This window comes from Ictalurus furcatus, chromosome 8, assembly GCF_023375685.1.
Source record: "Ictalurus furcatus strain D&B chromosome 8, Billie_1.0, whole genome shotgun sequence".
NCBI lineage: Eukaryota > Metazoa > Chordata > Actinopteri > Siluriformes > Ictaluridae > Ictalurus > Ictalurus furcatus.
Window position 1 is genome coordinate 27,919,748 of NC_071262.1, and position 15,686 is coordinate 27,935,433.

The 15,686-nt window shown below is 36.1% G+C and overlaps 2 long non-coding RNA genes across 2 annotated transcripts; both read left to right on the plus strand.

Annotated features, from left to right (window-relative positions):
- Window positions 1-7,023: 7,023 nt before the first annotated feature.
- LOC128611430 (uncharacterized) lies at window positions 7,024-9,220 on the plus strand. Its single transcript, XR_008386561.1, has 4 exons — window positions 7,024-7,107; window positions 7,275-7,391; window positions 7,644-7,693; window positions 8,016-9,220. It is a non-coding gene; the product is annotated as an uncharacterized LOC128611430 (long non-coding RNA).
- A 253-nt stretch (window positions 9,221-9,473) lies between these two features.
- LOC128611984 (uncharacterized) lies at window positions 9,474-12,398 on the plus strand. The gene is made up of 3 exons (XR_008386652.1): window positions 9,474-10,399; window positions 10,964-11,450; window positions 11,778-12,398. It is a non-coding gene; the product is annotated as an uncharacterized LOC128611984 (long non-coding RNA).
- Window positions 12,399-15,686: the final 3,288 nt, after the last annotated feature.

Below are 15,686 nucleotides of genomic sequence, written 5' to 3' on the forward strand. Positions count from 1 at the left end.
AGTCACAGGAAGTTCCTGAGGTTTGCGTTTGGATACAACGCATACCAATTTTGGGTTCATCCCTTCGGGCTATCTTTATCTCCTTGCACCTTCACAAAGTGCATGGATGCTGCTCTGGCTCCCTTGCGACTCCAGGGCATCCGTGTACTAAACTATCTGGACAACTGGTTAATTCTAGCATGATCCAGGGAACTGGCACTTCAACATCGAAATGTTGTTCTCGCCCACATGAGGAGCTTGGGGCTCAGGTTGAACTTCAAAAAAAGTATGCTTTTTACAGTGCAGAGGTCAACTTTTCTAGGGGTTATATGGGATTCTACTAGAATGAGGGTGTTTCTATCCCCAACATGCGTAGGATCTATCCTATCAACTTTGAGAATGATAAAGCTGGGTCTGGGCATCTCCTCCAGTCTCTACGAGAGACTGTTGGGCCTTATGGCAGCAGCAGCCAACGTCATACCATGGGGCCTATTGCACATGAGACCGTTTCAGTGGTGGCTGAAACATCGGGGATTTCATCTGAGGATGAAAGCTCTGAGAGTAACCAGTATCATGCGGCAATACCTACGTGCTCTGAGTATTTGGAGGTGTCCGCAGTTTCTAGCCTCGGGTCACACTCTAGGGGCGTCTCATTATCGCAAGATGGTAATAACAGATGCCTCTCTCATGGGCAGGGGTGTGGTCTTAGATGGCTGTCTCCTCCCTCACCACTGGGGCTGGATGCCATGGTGCACACGTGGCCGAGGTCATGTCTATATGCTTTCCCCCCGATTGCTCTGCTCCCACAAGTTCTAGCGAGAGTTCGCCAAGACATTCTATGTCTGCTGTTAGTAGCACCTTATTGGCCAGCTCAAATATGTTTTCAGAGATAATTTCCCTGCTTGACAGTACTCCTTGGTAGATTCCCATCTGCAGGGATCTCCTGTCTCAAGCTGGAGGGATGATTTATCACCCTCGGCCAGAACTATGGAAACTGTGAGTCTGGCCGCTGAGGGGCACCAGCTCATTGATTCTGGTCTCACAACTGAGGTTGTAAAGACCATGTTAAATGCTAGAGCACCATCGACAAGGAAGTTGAATGCGCTCAAGTGGCGGCTTTTTGTCTTGTGGTGTTTGGTTCGCCAGCTAGACCCAGTGAACTGCACAATAGCTACAGTACTGGAGTTCTTACAAGCACGTTTCTCAACAGGGTTGGCTCCTTCTACAATCAGGGTTTACGTGGCCGCCATTTCAGCCAGCCACGCCCCTGTTGATGGAGTCTCTGTTGGGCAACATCCTCTAACTTTGAGGTTCATGCGTGGAGTCAGGTAGCTGAGGCTCATCTGCAGGCCATGCATACCTTCCTGGGACCTTTCTGTGGTCTTGGAAGGTCTGTCAGGGGCCCTATTTGAGCCCTTAGAGTCAGCCTCTGAGAAGCTTCTAACTCTAAAAGTAGCGCTTCTGCTGGCCCTGACATCTCTCAAGCGAGTGAGAGATCTACAAGCTCTCGCTGTTGCCCCTTCCTGCCTTGACTTTGCCCCTGGATTAGCTAAAGCCTTCCTGCATCCTAGGCCAGATTATATTCCTAAAGTGCCTACATCGGCTGCCCACCTTGTGGTGTTGCAGGCTTTCTGCCCTCCTCCGTTTCTCACACCAGAACAAGAGAGGATGCAACTGCTGTGTCCAGTAAGGGCTCTCTGTTATTACGTCCACCGCTCCAGCCAGTGGCATAAGTCGGAGGAGCTGCCGGTCTGCATTGGCGGCGACAGTAGAGGTGATGTTGTGTCAAAGCAGTGCATCTCTAATTGGATAGTGGAAGCAATCTCTACTGTTCCCTGAATAAGGAACGAGAATGTTGCGTAGCTTTGTCATGCCAGGGCAGGCCTGTGAATTGCATCTTCACTTCAGGTAATAGAGGCTGGCGGCATGGTTCACAGATACCATATATATATATATATATCATGCGACGTGCTTAATTGCCACGTCACCTGATCATAGCAGGCCTATAAGTAGAGGCATGATTTTACACAAGCTTCAGATACCGGTCACATGTGCAAGGGCACTCCCATACTGTTATGCTAAACGCAACGTCTCGTTCCCTTCTCAGGGAACATTGTTACATACATAACCCAGACGAATTCTGGCTCTGACAGTTCCTTTACCGCAGCTACATCACTCCAGATCATAATTGGTCTCAACTACAGATGTGCATGGGTTTTATTTATTTAATTATCTATTTATTTAATTAATTATTTAACATTAAACTCTTGTCACAGTTATTATTTTTCTTTTTACTTGCTTATGAATGTGTTTGATTAATTTAGTTGGTCTGTGACCCCCCCCCCCCCCCACACACACACACACACAGACACACTCAATAAATAAAAGAGTGTGGCAAATGCATCACATAATGCCACATTTTCACATTTATTTGTCTCATGAGCATTCTGTATTTGACTCTTGATGAAAAAAAACAGCAATGTGGAAGCTCCCACTTTGCTTGTTGTGCTGAACCACCTCTGACTAAAACAAAAGTGGCACAGAGAACTCAGGAACCATATCCAGAAAGAAATAAAAAGCCAGGCTCAGGTCAAAAACCATAAAACATCAACAGGTAACCAAAAAATATAATGGGTGATCAAAATGGGAGAGTGAAAACAATGTAAGATCAAATACAGAGAACAAGGGAGGATACAGCAGCTCAGAACTTACATGATTGAGAACAAACAGTAAGACTTTGTGGTGTATGTAAGTATCTACCTGCTTTAAATATCTAACTGACAGGAAATGAGCCTGGCAATAACCAAAGACCAAAGAATCAGGCCTGCATCCCACATTTGCTCAATTCTCTTTATCCACTGTTTGATGCAGGGCACGTCTGAGCTTTTTCCTGACCATGGAAATAATGGTGGTTTGTAGTACACTACAAACTGAAACTGGGTAAGACCAGTGGAGATATAAAATCAGTGAATTTTGTTTGTATTCAGCTCCAGTCAAGCCAGTTTTTCCTCCCTATGTCCTTAGGAGCCTCTGTATTTCTATGTTTAAACCTTCCACCTGTATATTGCATTCGGGTTGGATCCTCGGGATAAATTAATGTTAAGATTCAACTGCTTCCAAAATTCTTGCCATACCCATGAGGTGAATTGTACTCCCCAGTCTGACACAATATCCTCTGGGAGTCCATAATGCCTAAACACTTCCCAGAAGATTACTTATGTGGTTTACATGGCTGGTGGGACTGGGTCTTCTTGTTGGGAGTGTTGGATATCTTTCATGATGTGCCAGCAGAAGGGACCAACTATGTATGGTGATGGATGGATGACTTCAAGGGAACGTTCTGCTTGTTAACCCTCATTTAAATTAGAAAGTGCATCAGCTTTGGTGTTCTTACTCCCTCGCCTATAAGTAAAGGTCAACTTAAAGCAAGTAAAAAAGAGGGACCACCTGGCATTGTGGATTCAGTCTTTTGGTGCATTTGACATATTCCAGATTTCTGTGATGGGTAAGAATGAGGAAGGGGTGTTCTGTCCGTTTCAACCAGTGTCACCATTCTCCAGAGACTGCTTTGATTGCTAGGATATCTCTATTGCACACATCATAATTGAATTCTGTGGGACTTATCTTTCATAAGAACAATGAACCAGTATGTATTTTGGACAAATTGTCATGATGTTGCAAGAGAATAGCTCCAAATCCTCTTTTGAAGGCATCCACTTTGGGTGATGAAGAATGGGAGCACTGGGTAATTGTTCCTCTAGGTTTTTGAATGCCTGACTGGCTTCTTCAGTTCTTCTCATGGTTCTCAGTGTGCCTCTTAGGTGTGAAGTCAAAGGGTTGGCCACTGAAATGAAGCCCCTATTGCATTGCCAATAGTAATTGGTAAAACATAGGAATTGCAGAAGTTCTGTTTGGCATGGTGGGTTGTGGCCAAGATTTTACAGCATCTACTTTTGATCTATCCATCTCCACTCCATTCTACTGAAAATACAGTAGAGGAACTTTTCAAAGGATGATAAAACTCAGATTCTCTAGCTAAAGAGATAATTATCCATCAGTTTCTGGAGTATAAGACATACATGATGAATATATTCCTTTTCTGAGGACAACAAGCGAATGCCAACAGTGTATATAATATTACAAACATATTGAAGAATTCTCTCAGAACTTCGTTTACAAATGCCTGGAAGAATTAAGGAGCATTTACGAGTCCATATGGCATAACCAAATATTCAAATACAGACTCTGTGATTAAAGGGGTCTTCCATTCATCACCTTTTCTAATGTGGACTAATTCAAGTTTAGTATATACTGATGCTCCTTTTAGCTGTTACAGAGGATCTAGAACAGGTAAGACCAGTGAAAAATGGAACCTGAGAAGGCTGATTTGTTGAAAATGGATGTTTAGCCTTGTGATTTGCCTTACAACTGAAACTAATGTCAGAGCTGCAGTTTTAGGAAATTAATCAACACCTCTTGACTAATAAGAACTGAGACACAATAATGCTGTGGTTTAAAGGAACACAATTTGTTTTATTAGCAACTTTTTAAAGTTTGCTTAAAAATGTTTTCTTATTTTACACAAAACCTGTTTGTGTACACATATGACCTACATCCTAGTAAGAAAATAATAACCTCTGATTAAATATAAAATGGATAAAAATGAGACAATTTTTTAAATTTTATTTTTGTCTATAAATACATTGAACTATTTAAAAGTTTTTATTTAGTTTTTTAGTCCTGATTTTGTTAAATGTCATTGGGCACCCATAGCTAACAATACAGCTACGTTCTCTGTGATGTAATTTTCCTTTGTTTTACCACAGACCTCTGGTAAACAAAATGTGTTACAAAAAAGGAAACATAACTGGAAAGGAAATTTGACTCGTGCCTTGAAGCAGCCAATGAGATGACTGTATGAAGAACAAAACCCTCGGTACTTTCATCATTTGACCACTTTTCAGCAGCTCAACCTGTGTGCTATTGCATCACTGAAGATGGCTCCACCGTGGATATTTGTCTTATTTCTATACATGATATGTAAGTTTTAACGTCTTTTTAAATGCATTTTTAATTATATTCATATAGTATTATTCATAATGTAGTATTTATATTACAAAAGCTATACACATTCAGCATAATAATTGCTATTATCATCATTTTTTATTTTCTTTTTGCTTAGATAAAATTTTATTTTGAAATATTACATTTAAATTTACATTTACATTTAATACTGAAATTATGCACCTTACCAATAGAGGCAGACCAACAGAATTGATGCCATCATATTAATACATGGCTTTTGTTTTAGACATTGCTTTCTTTTCTCTTCAATCATCACATAGAACAAATGACAAAACACTAAAGTTAAAATGGGAACCGTACTTGTTTTTCCCAACATGTTAAAGCATGTTAAAAATGTTAAGCAACCTTTTTACCCAATTTAAACGATGGTTATGGATATTATGGATATCTACATGCATATTTTTCAAAAACAGCTTTGAAATCACTGAATTCTGTATATGCTTCAGTTTTAAGCTTCATGTGAAATGCCAGTAGCAGTTCGCATCAGTGTGAGCTTTATCAAATTAATTTTTGAAGAGAATTTTTGGCATTTCTTGGTAAACCTCCTTTTATTTATCACTGTAGTCGCAAAAACAAACAAACAAAAAATGACACAGTTTATGTTATTTTAGTCATATTTATTGTCATTAGTTATAGTTTTATACATTAGTTTTAAGTTTGATTTAGTTATGTTGCCATCAGGATTATTTTTAAGAGAATTGTTTCAATATAAATGCTATTGTTTTGACGTTATTTGTTATGTCCTGTGAATACTTTGCTGAATTCTTGGCCAGGGTTTACTTGAAAGTAGATTTTCATCTCAATGTGATTACCCAGGTTAAATAGCAATAAAAATCTATATTTTTTCTAGGTCCAGCCCAATCTGTGGATTTTTTACAACCACAATTTGTCTCAGTAAAGTCTGGAGAACGTGTTAGTCTTAACTGCCCATTTGGAGACAATCATAGGACCGAAAGTGTGATTTGGTACAAACAGAGATTTGGAGAGATGCCTCGAAAAGTTGGAGAAAGATTGGCATATAAGAAAGTAAAATTTTCCCCGGAGTTCAAAACATCTGAATTCCAAATGGAGACGACTGACAGTGGCATTTCTCTGATAATTCTACATATAAATAAAGATCATGGAGGACTTTACTACTGCGTAAAATCATTTAACTTGGAGAATGTTACACTATCCAATGGAACAGTCTTGGCTGTAACAGGTAATTCACTACATCTGAACTGTTTGTACAATACACTCTTCCAGTCAAAACACTTTGTATTTAAATGACATCATTTTAAATACTAAATGAATATGTTCCACAGAGATTTAGTCTCTGGACTTAATTGCTGTTCTGGAACATTTTCTTTGGTGTGTGGTAATAATAGTGATTAAACTGTAATGAAACCGTCAGTGTATATACAGTATATAACCAATTTTAATTCATAGTGAAAGTTTAAATTGGTTAATTTGATTAATTATTTTCAAATTATTTTTAAGTTAAAAGAATAAATGCCAGAATATGTGGGCATAAACAAATCAGTTTCTATACAGACACCATAGACAAAAGTCAATTTTGGAATTTTGTGTTACACGCTAGGTAAAATAACTATATATTGTATTTAAAAAAAAAATCTCGTCATGGGAATGAGTTTCCTGGTTGGCTAGTGTCCGTGAACAGAATATGACCGTACTTGATTTCTATATTCCACTGAACAGGTGATGGAGATGTAAAAGTGTCAGTGTTCCAGAGCGGCGTGTCGGACTCGGTTCCTGCAGGAGCGTCAGTGACTCTGCAGTGCTCGGTTCTCTCTGAGAGCAGATCAGCAGAACTCCAAGTGCTCTGGTTCAGAGCTGCTCCACCACAATCCCATCCTCAAATCATTTACACTCATCACAAGAGCAGAAATCAGTGTGAGAGCGGTTCTTCTACACACACTTGTGTGTACAACTTCTCCAAGAACATCCTCAGCCTCAATGATACTGGAACTTACTACTGCGCTGTGGCCGTGTGTGGGAAGATCATTTTTGGAAACGGGACACGAGTACAATTGGAGAACTTTGGTTGGTGAACAATTTGTGAATATTATTTGGGTTTTATAGGTTCTGAAAAAAAAAAAATCTATATGTGTTAATGTTGTTATGTAACATGCTATGTTTTATTTTTCCTTTGTGATCATATTACACGTTGATATGCAGACAGTAAGTTAATTATTTCTTGTCTCTCAAAGAAACAGATTTTAATCCTGTCGTGATCTGCCTGGGAGCAGTGTTAGTAATGTGCGGGATTCTGATCTCTGTTCAAGCTGTTTTACTCTGTAAAAGGAAAAACTATCAACAATACACAGGTAACTGTTTAATATGGCAGTGTAAATTCATTTTTAACTATGTCTTGCATTAAAATGACCTCAGCAGTTATTTACAAGTTAATATAAATATTAGATTGTTTTGATTTGTTTAAAATTTCTTAGTGTTAAAATACAATAAGGAAAATATTAGCAGTGTCAGGTCTTCATACATAATGAGTCGGGCTCGTCATAGAAGAAAATCTCTGTTATATGTTCTCATATTTTTATTTATTTATTTATTTATTTTACCAGAGAGATTTCAGCGTGACGCTGTGATAAACACTGAGAAGATGAACACACAGGTACTTATTCAGTTGTAAAGGAAATGACTCAGGATTATAATCATAATCATGATTTCCATTTAAATTCAGAATAAAATCAGACATGTTTAACTCGATCGATTCAAAGTTATTGGGTTTTTACATTTTGTTAGACATACTCTTCACGATTTGTAATTATTCTCATAAATGTTATAATTCATTGGTTACTGATTGTAGATTGGACAATGCGTATTTTCATAATTCATTTAAAATGACATCCTAATTTTGAAAAAGTGCTTTATCAATTAAGAAAATTTATTCATATTTGTGATATTTAGTTCTGATTTTATGTTCATTTCCACAGGACCATGATGCTGTAGAACTGAATTACGCTGCCTTACATTTTAATGAAAGGAAAACTAAAAGAGCAAGAGAACATCGAGGTCGATCTCAAGACAGCGTGTACTCTGAAGTGAAATCTTCCAGCGTTACTCACTAAAATATACTTTAACATTATTCTGTTTCTGAAATTGTTAGTATTTATTTAAAATTTTTATTGATATTCAATACAGATGGGTGGCTGTGTTGTGCTGTGGGGGGCATTTATTTATATTTCAAACTTGCTGATCACATTTATCATGTGATGAAACATTTCTATCCTTATGGCCATGGTGTCTTTTAGACTCATCTCACAGCGAGACAATTTTGTATTAAAACTGTGTTTAAGATTAATTAACATCACACTGGTGCCAAGGAGGATCTCATTAAAGCCTTAGATCAGACATTATTCTTCTCAATGCTCTTATGTTAGTAATATCTGTCTTTTATGGGTTTTTTGTTGTTTTTTTTTTTTTTTGCATACAATGATAATAAATCAACAGTAATCCTTGCATGTACTTGTGTCTTTTTTGCATCTGTAAGTGGGAGGAGTCTGTGGTTTAATCATGAGAAGAAGGAAGTCTTAAGTAACTCACTTTCCGCTTCTGGGTGACCAGAAACAAGCACAACACGCAAATAAAAGAAACCACAACAAGAGTCCTCAGCTCTCGTTTCTTTTGTTAATGGTCAGAAACTACACAGATGTTCTGCGTAAAGTAACAACACTTCTACCTGAAGGCTTTTGTAGGGTTATTTTTCTACTTTTTTCCACCACGTGCTTCAGATGGTCAAAGTGTATTACAAAAATAGAAACATGTAGATGGAAAGGAAATATAAAGAGGCCTTGAAACTTGTAACTCAGCCAATCAGATGGACGTCTCTAGTACAAAATACTTGGTGTGTTCCTTATTTTATATTTTTTTTTGTAATGTGCAATGGTGCAATGAGGCCTGTTTTACTGTTCCCTCCCTGAAGTTTATTATATTTCTACATGTGAATGTGTGAATGTGAAAGTTTTATTTAAGTGTTTTATTTCTTGTATAACCCAACAATTTGCCCATTTGCCCAATGCCAACTATTTAATTGGTGCTTCATTGCATTATTCTACTACTTAAACCATCTAAAAGAAAGACATTTAGGTGACTTAGTGGTTAGCATGTTTGCATTGCCTCTCCAGGGTTGGGGGTTCAATTCCTGCTGCAGTCCTGTGTGTGTGTGTATATATATATATATATATATATTTGATAGGATGAGCAGTTAGCATCTCATCATTGAAATATTCTATCAAATATATATATATATATATATATATATATATATATATATATATATATATATATATATATATATATATATATTTGATAGGATATTTCAATGATGAGATGCTAAATGGATTCACACACTAATATAAAAATAATATTTTTGGAGTATGTTAAAGATTCAGTTTGAAGATAAAGTGTAGTTTTAATAGGCTGGGAAAGGCAATAATGCTGTTTTCTAAGTGCTGTAAAGCATTTATGAATGTTTTAACCATTTATTTATCTAAAATATGTGTACAGATTGCTGTGTAGGACACTGTATACTTCTTCTGTATGAAATGTCCTTTAGGTTCACATACATATATTTGTAAATGTAATTTAAGTCGAACAAAAATGGAATACCAGTTGCATCAGCTGTTGGAGAAGTCAACAGTGCACATTCTACACTGTATTAAATTTATTTTACAGTTTTTTATTTTTATTTTTTTTATTTATTTTTTTTTTACACATATAAAAGTAGATGCACAGTACACTTGTAATTATGTGACTGTTTGTGTGTGAAATAAATATCACCAGATTAGCCCATGGAGAGGAGAGGAACGATTAAAATTAGGACCGAGTGAGGAAAAAGAAAACACAAGGAAGGGAGAAGGAGTATAGAGATAAAGATAGAGGTAGCAAAGACAGATGGTGGATTACGACTTAGATACAAACTGTATACATACACACATAGATACAGTATATAAACCTTACCAGTAGAGTTTTTTTTTAGACTGATAGTGTTCTTCAGTAATCGGATGTATTTATTGATAGACATGCCCTGGATAAATGCTGTTAATGTAAATGAGATTATTAATATTTTTTACTGATTTATTCCAGTGATTACATAATTGTGTTTCAATGATTTCTTCCATGTAGACAACACCCTTGGGTGCACATACAGAGGTTTGAGGTCAGGGGGCTGAGCCTCCAAATGTCAAACCCTCAGTAACGCCCCTCGTGCTCAGTTTGACTATAAGACAGTTTGTTGAAAGTATATGCTCATGCACAGAGCTGGGGTTTAAGATGGTGATGCTGATGTGGATAACAGCGCTGCTTTTTAGTCATACAGGTGAGTGATCATGGGTTTGTAATATTATATTGCAACATGCAGGTTTTTAAGAATCAAAACAAAAACCAAGGCACACCTGCTTAAATAATTCCATGTTTCATCGAAGTATATTTTACTCATTTACCCCCTATTTCTACGTTTAGTATTTTAAACTAAAGTAATTACTAAAGTAATTTTAGAATATGCATTTAAATAAAAAATACATTATGCAGCTTCAAGATTTGGATTAGTGTTCCTTTTTAGTAATATCAGTAAGTGCACATGCTCTTTTATTTATACGCTCTTGTATAGGTTTTCATAAGAATTACAATTAAATCATTAACATTACTTTCATAATTGAGTCACGTGTCCAGTATAGATATATTTCTTTTTTAGTTAATTAAAATCTCATTTAGCTAATTTGATGTTTTTGAAAGTACTCACACAGTATCTGATTGTAGTCCAATATAAATCAAATGGCTAAATGCATCATCACTGAAGCCAGACACAAATTTTTAATGATATTCTAAAAAGTTTTGTGGTATTTCTGCATGACCTTTTTTGTTCTGTGATGCCTAACATTAGATTTTGCACAAATGAACATCGTCAATCAGCCAAACCCAGTGATCACTGCAGCTTCTGGAGATAACGTGACTCTACATTGCCTTTGAGTGGAAGAAGGAGACACTGAAACCATCACTTGGTACAAACAAGCAGTAGGACACGAGCCTCGTGCAATGGTCACAGTTTATAAACTAGCACGGAATCCCATTTTTGAAGATCAGTTCAACTCGCCAAGGTTTTCTGTTGAGAATTTAAAAGAAGGCTGCATTTTGAAAATAAATAACGTGGAACCATCAGACGAAGCCGTGTATTACTGTGGATTAAAAAAGATTATAATATTGTTTGGAAAAGGAACATTTTTATCAGTAAAAGGTGAGAATTTTCCAATAACCATCACGTTCATTACTCGCTATCATGTTATTTTTTTTCTTAGCACTGTAATGATACTATTGCGCTGTGGCCGTGTGTGGGAAGATCATTTTTGGGAATGGGACACGAGTACAACTGAGTAAGAACACCCCTGTGTAATTGCTATGATTGCAAATATTTATAACATTGCTATCATCACAGGAATATATTAGGTATTGTTTAATAACATTTTCGAGAACGGGACAAGAGTACAATTAAGAAAACCTTCACCCAGTAAGAATATAATATTTTATTAATAAAGAAAATGTAGTTTACTTATTGTCTAACTAAAGTGTAATGTTTGTAAATATTTAAACATTGCTATGATCACAATGTGTATAGTTATTTTACATATAGAAATAAGTTTATTAATGTATTTTAAAATAAAATATATTTTCATTGTCTTATCATTATTTTTGTGCTACAGAAGAATCTGTGGATCCTGTAGTGATCTGCCTCGCTGTAGCATTAGGAGTGTGTGTGGTTGTGATCTTTGCTCATGTCGTAAGCTCTAAAGGGAGAAACTGTGAACGTTGTCATGGTGAGTCTTTATTAAGGTTGTGTATCTGAATAGTATATCATATACTGTATACGTACACTTATATAATATGTATTAAATCCTGATGGAATCATATATTTTTCCTCTACAGTGAGATCTCATCACGGTTCTACAGTAGAGAAAACACTCAATCAGGTAAATGACTTTAAAATGTAATTAAAACATTATTATTAGACTCAGTGCTATCAGGGATCACAATGAAAAATATTACACTAATAGTGATTTAATTCTGATAGCTGTAATTTACAGTGAACGCTTTATGTTATTTCCCACAGGGCCGTTCTGCTCTCGAGGTCAATTTCTCTGCTTTACATTTCAAAGAGAGGAAAATCAAACCCAATGATAGAGTGTACACTGAAGTGGTTTACTCCTCTTTTACTTAGAATATATTTCAGTAATGCTTTATATTACACATGATATTACTGCACGTGTCTCTTACTGTTTCATGAATGCATTGATCAATAGTAAATCTACAGCAAGCCTTACATGTATTATTGTCTTTTGTTGTTGTTGTAAATGTAAGAATCTGTGGTTTGAAGTAAAAGTAAAGATCAGATGAAAGCTCATACCATCTGAAATCATTTTAAACTGTTAGTGTTGTTACAGTTCCATGCCAAATGAAGAGACACATAAGGTGCACTCTACAGAATTTCTGTAATTTCTACAATAAAATGCTGTGTTTAATCAAGTGTGGTCATTTTACTGTGTTTTATGTTTTCAACCTGGAGAAATACTGTTAATATCAAGTATAAATACTGTATAACTACTGTAACATTCCTGTGATTATATTGTAACAATGAAGTAAATCATAAGTGAATACATTAACATTAACTTTACTGTAAAACTATGACCCAAAAGCATTTACCTGAAGAAGGAAAGGCCCTTACGTTAAAAAATGTAGAATGTGATAGAAAATAATTGTTTAGGCAACAGCATTAAATAATTAAAAGGTCTGAGTTTGAACTGAATTTGCTGTGACGGTCACTCCTGGAAACCATCTTGAAGGCTGCTGTCTCATAGTCATATTTTAATCTCAAACCCCAATGTAAATTCATTGTATAGTAAAACCGGATAAGTTCATTTAACGTTAACAAATGAATTACCTCAAAATTTTTAAGTTGATAAATCAATTTCTTTAAGCGAAATACACTTAAATATAACAAAAATTTAACTCAAACTTGTTATATTTAAGTGTTTTTAGCTTAAATATATTGATTTATCAACATTAAAATTTTGAGGTAATTAGTTTCCTCAGATTTTTTGAGTTAAGTGAACTTATCTGGTTTTACAGTGCAGTAGACTTCAGGAGACTAGAAACTCAATGTGCTCCAAGTGTCCTCATTACATCCTCCTGTTCGTGCACATTTCTAAAGGCTGCAGATGAATCACCAACACATCCTTCCTGTTTATGAAATCTCATCGATGCCTATGTCGTCTCAGGAGGCTGACTTAGTCAAAGGGATATTTAAAACATGAAAATAAACACATCCAGAGCATCACTGGTCCATCACTAACCCCCTTATCAGAAATCTACCTCCAGCAAAACAAGAGCATGCAGAAAAACCAATATTTACATCCATCTTAATCACAGTCTCTTCTTCCTACAAACATCTGATATGACAAACCGCAGCATTTGAGCCACAACTAAGAGACTCTCTAACAACTGTGTGTGTGTGTGTGTGTGTGTGTGTGTGTGTGTGTGTGTGTGTGTGCATAGAATATTTAGCTTTTTATCTACTGCTTCATTAGAAAAACAACAATAAAGAACCTGAATCCGAATCGATCTTTTAATTTGGTTCCAACATTTTCTTTTCTTTTTCGTGCTGTGACCTCTACAAAACTTAACAGCAGCAGTATTTTTGGCCATTAGCTGTATAACACAGCCTGTGTTGTTTCTTCCCTACATTAATTTTTGCTTGATGTATAAATTTGAAGTGATGGTGCACTGTAATGCGGTGTAATTTACTGAAATTATTGAATTATTAGAACGGGCACCACATAAAAACGGCCCTTTCTAAATCATTGCATTAAAATAGCTTTACACACGATTTGTTGTATACATAAAATCGATTGAAAGTTTACAGTGGTATTATATGTTTATAATAATCTGATGATCAGAAATCTGCATGATATAGTATTTTATCATACGTAGCTATAAGGAAACAAAAATAAAAATAATAATCATTCTGGTTACCACATTCAAAGTAAATTAAAACAGAAAAAAAAAAAAGTCCTTAAAGATTTTGGAAGCCAGTTATGCGACTGGTTCTGTATTAAGTATTCAGTAATATTACTGCTGATATATTAATCTCCACTGCATTCACTGTTTTCTCACTTATACTTCTGAACCTCCCACCACTACCTGACCCTCTAAAATAATCCATTATAAATATTACAATAATAATTGAATTTACAGTTGCAAAAATACATTATTACATGGTATGATTTCTGTGTGCTTTCACTATAGCACAGAGATACATGAATAAATCAAGCCCCGCCCCCAGTCCTTAACTTGCAGTTAAGGCCAACCCACAACCTCACTGTAAAACCGGATAAGTTCATTTAACACAAAAAATTAAAGGAAACTAATGACCTCAAAATTTTTTAATCAATTTCTTTAAGCCAAATACACTTAAGTATAACAAGTTTGAGTTATTTTTTTGTTATATTTAAGTGTTTTTGGCTTAAAGAAATTGATTTGTCAGCTTAAAAATTTTGAGGTAATTAGTTTCCTCTAATTTTTTGAGTTAAATGAACTTATCCGGTTTTACAGTGCATTTTGAAACTTTACTAGTAATAAAACATTCCTGTTTTACTTTCAGAATAATTCTAAGGATCGTGTATTTGTTACGCCTTTAATGAAATTGCTCTTTAAATTTCTTGTGTCTTCAACAAAAGTTAGAACAATACAAATGAGGCCATGAAATCTGTACAAAGTTCAATTCAATTCAATTCAATTTTATTTGTATAGCGCTTTTTACAATAGACATTGTCTCAAAGCAGCTTTACAGAAATATCAACATGGTATACAGATATTAAAGGTGCGAATTTATCCCAACTGAGCAAGCCACTGAGTGGCGACGGTGGCGAGAAAAAAGTGCGAAATTGTCCCAAATGAGCGAGCCGGTGGCAAGGAAAAACTCCCTAAGATGTTTTAAGAGGAAGAAACCTTGAGAGGAACCCGACTCAGAAGGGAACCCGTCCTCATCTGGATAATAACAGTTAGTGTGAAAAAGTTCATTATGGATTTATATGAAGTCTGTATGGCGTTAGGAGCAGCCGTAGTCCCAGCAGTCTGGAATTAGAGAAGATTTGAGCTCCATCCAGGGGCAGAAAGGATCTGGATCTCTAGTATCTCCATAAATTCGTGTGGGGCTCGGCGAAAGGAGAGAGGGAGAAAAAAGATAATTATGACTGCGAAGTAGTGGAACAGAATCTAGTCAGGGTAGGCTTGAGTAAACAAATACGTTTTAAGCCTAGACTTAAACACTGAGACTGTGTCTGAGTCCCGGACACTAATAGGAAGACTGTTCCATAACTGTGGGGCTCTATAAGAGAAAGCTCTCCCCCCTGCTGTAGCCTTCACTATTCGAGGTACCGTCAAATAGCCTGCATCTTTTGATCTAAGTAGGCGTGGCGGATCATATAAAAACAAAAGGTCGCTTAGATATTGTGGCGCGAGACCGTTTAGTGCTTTATAGGTTAATAAAAGTATTTTATAGTTAATGCGAGATTTTACTGGGAGCCAATGCAGTACTGATAATATCGGTGTGATAT